The following is a 7,436-nucleotide window of genomic DNA, read 5'->3' on the forward strand; positions in this document are numbered from 1 at the left end:
AAAAAAAAAAAAAAATCTTATCTGCACTGGCTACAACCTCCACTATGATGTTGAATAGAAATGTGATAATGAGCATCCTTAAAGCCATCTTGATTGCAAATGGAATGCTTCTAATGTTTCACCAATAAATGTTACATTTCTGCCCTAGTTTGCTACGTAGATTATAAAATCATGAATACATATTAAGTTTTATCAATATTTGCCCTATCTAGCAATAAGGGTGGCCATAAAGTTCATGTGCAATATTGTATTAAGATGCTCATATGGTTTTCACTTTATTTATTTTTTGAGACAGAGTCTCATCATGTCACCCTCAGTAGAGTGCTGTGGCGTCACAGCTCACAGCAACCTCAAACTCTTGGGCTAAAGTGATTCTCTTGCCTCAGCCTCCCGAGTAGCTGGGACTACAGGTGCCTGCCACAATGCCTGGCTATTTTTGTTGTTGTTGTTGTTGCAGCTGTCATTGTTGTTTAGCTGGGCTGGCCTGGGCTCATCCTGCCAGCCTCAGTGTATGTGGTTGGCACCTAACTCACTGAGCTACAGGGGCAGAGCTGCTCATATGGTTTTTCAGTGTAATGTGTTAAAATGGAGAATACATTTATAAGTTTTGCAAAGTATATCTTATTCTCCTGAGGTAAACCAAGCCTGTTCATATATATATATACAGAGAGAGAGAGAGACAGAGTCTTACCTCATTGCCCTTGGTAAAGTCCTGTGGCATCACAACTCACAGCAACCTCAAACTCCTGGTCTGAAGTGATTCTCTTATCTCAGCCTCCCAAGCAGCTGGGACTATAGGCACCTGCCACAACACCCAGCAATTTTTGTTGCATTTGTCATTGTTGTTTAGCTGGCACAGGTCGGGTTCGAACCCAACAACCTGAGTATATGTGGCTGGCACTGTAACCACTGTGCTACAGGCGCTGAGCCCTGTTCATGTATTTTTAAAAAATATTTCTGAATTCAATTTGCTAATGTCTTGTTTAGAACTTTTATTTTTTTTTCAGTTTCCAAAGGCTTTATTGGTAAATGTGCTTTAGAAAAGAATAAACAATCCTATTGCTTCCAAGTCAGTGGAATGAAGATCTGTGTCCAGGGACAAACCATGCAGTGTTGAAGGGACTGCTGCTTTGTCCACCTCTTACTCATAGACCCAGTCATAAGCACAGGACTTAAACCACAGGCTGATTTCTTTTTCAGCACTTTTTACTGAGTCACTGCCACGAATGATGTTCCTGCCAACTTGAATGCAGAAGTCCCCACGAATGGTGCCTGGCTTAGAATCCGCTGGATTGGTCTCCACAAGCATCACTCGGCCTGACTTCACCACATTCAGCCCCTCCCAGACCATGGCCACAACAGGGCCTGAGTTTATGTACTTCACCAGTCCAGGGAAGAATGGGCGGTCTTCAGGTCAGCATAGTGCTCCTTCAGGTGTTCCTCAGAGGCCCGAATGAACTTCATGGCCACGAGATGGAATCCCTTCTGCTCGAAGCACTTGATGATCTCACCCACCAGGCCACGCTGCACGCCATCCAGCTTGATGGCGATGAAGGTGTGCTCGAGGTTGGCCATGGTCCTGGAGGCTGGTGGGGCCGGGCCGCGTTGGCTCTGAGCTGTGCAGTGGAAGTGGAGAACTGGCTTGTTTAGAACTTTTAATATTTCTTCACTACTGAGACTTATACATTTTTTAAAAATAATATTCTTGTCTGGTTTTGATATCATATTATCAGCCTCATGAAGTAGGTCAGAATGTTTTTTCTGAACTGTAAAATATGGTATTATATTTTTCTTGAATGTATTGTAAAACTCTGGGAAACTATGTTGGCCTGGTTTTATTGTGTTTGTGTGTGTATATTAGGTATCTATTGCTGCAAAACAAATATCTTAGATTTTGGTGGCTTAAAACAACAAAATTCATTATCTCACAGTTTCTGAGAGTCAAGATTTGGAAGTAGCTTAGTTGCATGGTTCCGGCTCAGGGTCTCTCATAAGGTTGTCATCAAAATGTTGTCTGAGGCTACAATCATCTTGACTGTGGCTAGAGTATCTGTTTCTAAAATACCTGACTCCCACCATTGTCAGTTCCTTGCAGGCTCATGGCAGGACCTCAGAACCTTGCCACATGGACCTCTTTAGGGCTGCCTGAGTGTCCTCACAACATGGCAGCTGGCTTCCCCAGTGCAAATGATTCAAGAAGAGATAACAAGGGAGAAGTCCACATCTTTTACAATCTAGCCTCCAAATCATAATTCACCATTTCATAATATCCCACTGGTTTATACTAACTAGTCAGCTGATTCCATGGGGGCAGGTGCTGCATGGGAGTGTAAACACCAGGAGGCAAGGCTCCCCGGGGCTCAGTGTGGAGACTGATTACCATGGTATATGGGAGTTGTGTGTGGCATTTATTTTTAAGTACTGATTTAATGTTTTCAGTGGTTTATAAATCTATATGATTTTTTATTCCTTCACTTTTGATACACATTATATATTTTTCAGGAACTCATTAACTTTTTCTCAAAATTCTCAAATTGATTAGCTCAAAATTTTTCATACCATTTTCATTCTGCTTTAAATTCTCTATAATCCTAGCATTCTGGGAGACCAAGTCAGGAGAATCACTTGAGCTCAGGAATTCCAGAACATCCTGAGCAAGAGTGAGACTTCATCTTGACTGAAAGTAAAAAAATTAGCCAGGCGTTGTGATGGGAGCCTGCAGTCCCAGCTACTTGGGAGGCTGAGGCAGGAGGATGACTTGAACCTAGGAGTTTGAGGTTACTGTGAGCTATGATGCCCAGGCACTCTAGAGTAAGACTCTGTCTCAAAAAAAAAAAAAAGAAAATTTCTGCTGTATCTGTAGTTGTCTATTTTTTTTTATCTTCAATATTGTTTATATCCATCTTTATTTTTTCTTGATCTTGCATTTTCCCCCTATTTTACTAAGGTTAAACTTTGGGCTGTTGCACTTCTCGGTTCTGTCACTGTTTTCTATTTCATTCACTCTCAACTTTTATCTTTATTATTTCCTTCTTCCATTATCTTTGATTCTATTTAGTTGGTTTTTACTCATGACTTCTTAGGTCAGATACTTTGCTCATCAATTTTCACATTTTCTTCTTTTTAGATTATAAATTTCCCCTAAGTGCAACTTTAGCAGTAGTTCCAAATTTTAAGTATTATCATATTATGTTAATTCTGTTATTGTTCAGTTCTGTATTATTTTCATTGTTTTTTCCTTTAAATTACGGAGTATTTAGAAGTGTGCTTTTTATTCCAAATGCATTATTACTATTATCGTTTTAGCTTTTCTATTATTAAGCTCTAACTCAATTGTGGTCTCTATCATCCCAATTCTTTGAATATTTTCTTTTCTTTCTTTTTTTTTTTTGGAGATAGAATCTTACTATGCCACCCTTGGTAGAGTCCTGTGCTGTCACAGCTCACAGCAATTTCAAACTCTTGGGCTTAAGCGATTCTCTTGCCTCAGCCTCCCAAGAAGCTGGGACTACAGGCGACCACCACAACGCCCAGCTATTTCTTTTGTTGCAGTTGTCATTGTTGTTTAGCAGGCCCGGACCGGGTTTGAACCCACCAGCTTAGGTGTATGTGGCCAACACTGTAACCACTGTGCTACAGGTGCCGAGCCCAATTCTTTGAATATTTTCAAGACTTATTTTATGGCCTAGTACACAATCATTTTGTAAGTGTTCTCTGTGTGCTTGAGAAAAGAACATATATATTCTCTTTTAAATTGGGCTCATGGTATTATAATTGGTATATAATTGGGCTCACGGTATTATAAATTCATTAGATAAAGCTTGTTAACTTGCCTTAAGACTTCTGTAAACTTACTGACTTTTTGTTTGCCTATCAATTGCTGAGAAGAGTTTGTGTATTTTTAAATTTCTCATTATAATTCTGTTATACATGGGTCATGACAAAAATTTTGAGATACACAAAAATCAAGAAAGGTAAAATCTGCATATATGGAAGCAGATGCAATCCTCCCAGCAACACCTATAAGCTGAGCAAGTTGAAACTTGCAGGAGTGAATCAGAAAGGACGCTGTGGACTGTGAATCAGAAAAGACGCTTTTACTCTTGGAAGTGAAATAATGGACCATAACACAGACTGTCTCAAAACTTTTGTAGTGACCCATGCATGTATCATTTACATTTATGTAAATAATATAATTCATGTTATATTATTAGTTGCACAGAATTTTCAAATTATTATGTTTTCTTAGTGAATTTAACCTTTTATAATTATGTAGTATCAGTTTTCGTCCCCCTGTGATTTTTCTTTCTGAAGTGTATTTTATGTGATTTTTTTTTCTCTTGATTACATCTCTGTGGTATATGATTTTTCATTCTTTATTTTCATCTTTTTCTTTAGTTTTACTTTAGGTGTAACTTTTGTAAGCAATATAGAGTTGGATTTTTCTAAATTTAATTTAGCTAGCATCCTTCTGTTAATAATTGAAACTGATCTGCTCATATTTTTGCGAGCGGGTTGCTCATGTCTTGTTTTTTTTTATTTTTATTTTTTATTTATTTTTTTGAGACAGAGTATCACTTATTTGCCCCTGGTAGAGTGCTGTGGCATCACAGCTCACAGCAATCTTAGACTCTTGGGCTTAAGTGATTCTCTTGCCTCAGCCTCCCAAGTAGCTGGGTCTATAGGTGCCCACCACAACGCTGGGCTATTTTTTGTTGTAGTTGTCATTGTTGTTTTTAGCAGGTCCGGCCGGGTTCGAACCTGCCAGCCCCTGTGTGTATGTGGCCGGCGCCCTACCCACTGAGCTACAGGAGCCGAGCCTGATGTCCTGTTATTATGAAACTGTTTTGTGTTTTCCATTTTCCATTGATTTTCTGTGGCTTTCCCCTTCTCCTTTCATTCCCTCTGGTGGGCTGATAAAGTTTATATCACTCTCTCTCTTGTTATTTTAATTTTTTTCTAAAAACATGCATACATAATTATACATTTTCTCAACAGATTTTAAAGTATTCAGTCTTTCTCTTGTCTTTCCAAACTGACATAGATTTTTCTGTCTTTACTTGCTGAACACACAGACAGCCATCCTCAGTCTCTTGCTATTTAACTTTCAGTTTATCCTTTAAAACTTGGTTTTAGGCTCGGCATCTATAGCTCAACCGGCTAAGGCGCCAGCCACCTACACCTAAGGTGGTGGGTTTGAATCCCCAGCCCGGACCCGCCAAACAACAATGACGGCTGCAACCAAAAAATAGCCGGGCGTTGTGGCGGGCGCCTGTGGTCCAGCTACTTGGGAGGCGGAGGCAGGAGACTCGCTTGAGCCCAGGAGTTGGAGGTTGCTGTGAGCTGTAATGCCACGGCACTCTACCCAGGGGGACAGCTTGAGGCTCTGTCTCAAAAAAAAAAAAACTTGGTTTTAAAAACTCTTTTGCAGGTAGATTTAATTTACTGACGTGATGTGATACCGTATATTTCTGCTCATGTACTGGATTGGACCATCCGCAATTTCTGATGTTCAACCATTTTTGACCTAAAAAACAGCCATTTCATGTGATTAAAAGGCAACACGTCTCATTGTTCCAGTGATGGCATTCGTAACTTGGGATCTCACTTTTTCTCTTGTGCCATCAACTATTGTCTATTAATATCTTGCTCTGTGAGTCGCCAGTGTTTCTACTTGTCCCATGTTCTCCTGTCCCTCCTGTCTCAGTTTCTGTCAAGAATGGTCACCCTTTGTTTTTTTTTTTTTTTTTGAGACGGAGCCTCAAGCTGTCCCCCTGGGTAGAGTGCTATGGCGTCACAGTTTGCAGCAACCTCCAGCTCCTGGGCTCAAGCGAGTCTCCTGCCTCAGCCTCCCAAGTAGCTGGGACCACAGGCGCCCGCCACAACGCCCGGCTATTTTTTGGTGCAGTGTCGTTGTTTTTTGGTGGGCCCAGGCTGGATTCGAACCCACCACCTTAGGTATATGTGGCTGGCGCCTTAGCCACTTGAGCCACAGGCGCCGCGCCAGGTCACCTTCTTATTCTCTTATCATAGTTACAATTTTGATGATTAGTGAAATACTTGAAAATGAATAAAAAGGAGTTGTTTCTGGGTGGCGCTTGCGGCTCAAATGACTAGGGCACCGGGTCCATATACCAGAGGTGGCAGGTTTAAGCCCAGACCCAGCCAAAAAAAAAAAAAAAAAAAAAACTGCAAAAAAAATAAAAGAGTTGTTTCTTTGCCAATACTGTTTTCTATAGTGTCAAGTAGTCATTGCATTTCCTTGCTAGCACGTCCTTCCTTCATTTGTCTAGAATTTCTAGAAAGTACTCTGGGCTCCTGCCCAGCTGTTTCCTGGAGCTTCTCTTCCTTCTTGCTTCCACTAGTTCCTAAATTCCACGTCTGGTCTTGTTGACGCCCTCATTGTATAACTACTTAGGGAAAAGCATACAGAGAGTGTCCCCTTTTCTGAGCCCTTGTCTACAAATTTCTTTACTCTCCTTCACTTTCTTTTTTCTTTATAAGTTCTTGTGAGAAGTTTTTTTAAATTAAGTCATATATACATAGATCATGAATACATTTATGCCTTTGTGGGACTCAATGTGTTGATTATTTGTACAAATTGGAGTGCTTCCTTCCTACTAATTACCATAGCTTTCACCTCATTTACTCAATCACAGTGTGCAGACATCTGTGTTCTATACTTGATAGATTTGACTTGTACCCTTGCAATATGCTCCATAGGTGTGATCCCACCATTAATCCTTCCTCTATTGAACCACCCTCCTCCCTTCCATCCCTTCCCCTCTCCTTCACTTTCTTACATTTGATGGCTAGTTTAGTTGGGAAGAAAATTCTAAAAATTGTCATCTGGCACCAAGGTCACTGGTGGGTATTCATTGTCATTAATAGGTGACCTCGGGCAGTGCCTGTGGCTCAGTGAGGAGGGCACAGCCCCATATACCGAGGGTGGTGGGTTTGAACCCAGCCCTGGGCCAAACTGCACCAAAAAAATAGCCAGTTGTGGTGGGCGCCTGTAGTTCCAGCTACTCGGGAGGCTGACGTAAGAGAACTGCCTAAGCCCAACAGCTGGAGGTTGCTGGGAGCTGTCATGCCACAGCTCTCTGCCGAGGGCAATAAAGTGAGACTGTCTCTTAAAAAAAAAAAAAATAGGTGACCTCTTTTTTCCTTTGGAAATCCTTAGGATCTTCTCTGTGCCCTCTGTGTTCTGATGCAGTGTGATGGGCCCATCTTACTCTTTATTTTCTTCACACCGCTGGGCACTTACAGGGTCTTTTGGAGACTTATGTCTTTAAGTTTTGTGAAATTATCACTCTCTCTTTTTAAATCGTTTTTTATATTGTTTTTTAAAATCTTTTTTCTCTCTTCTCTTTTCTTTTTTTTTTTTTTTTTTGAGACAGAGCCTCAAGCTATCTCCCTGGGTAGAGTGCTGTGGC

At 40.8% G+C, this 7,436-nt stretch overlaps 1 pseudogene across 1 annotated transcript; it reads right to left on the bottom strand.

Moving 5' to 3' along the window:
- Positions 1-1,141: 1,141 nt before the first annotated feature.
- Positions 1,142-1,635, bottom strand: LOC100945165 (annotated as a pseudogene). Its single transcript, XR_001161410.1, has one exon. The product of XR_001161410.1 is annotated as a nucleoside diphosphate kinase B pseudogene (transcript).
- Positions 1,636-7,436: the final 5,801 nt, after the last annotated feature.

This window comes from Otolemur garnettii, unplaced genomic scaffold (genome assembly GCF_000181295.1).
Source record: "Otolemur garnettii isolate 467f Iridium unplaced genomic scaffold, OtoGar3 scaffold00060, whole genome shotgun sequence".
Classification (NCBI taxonomy): Eukaryota; Metazoa; Chordata; class Mammalia; order Primates; family Galagidae; genus Otolemur; species Otolemur garnettii.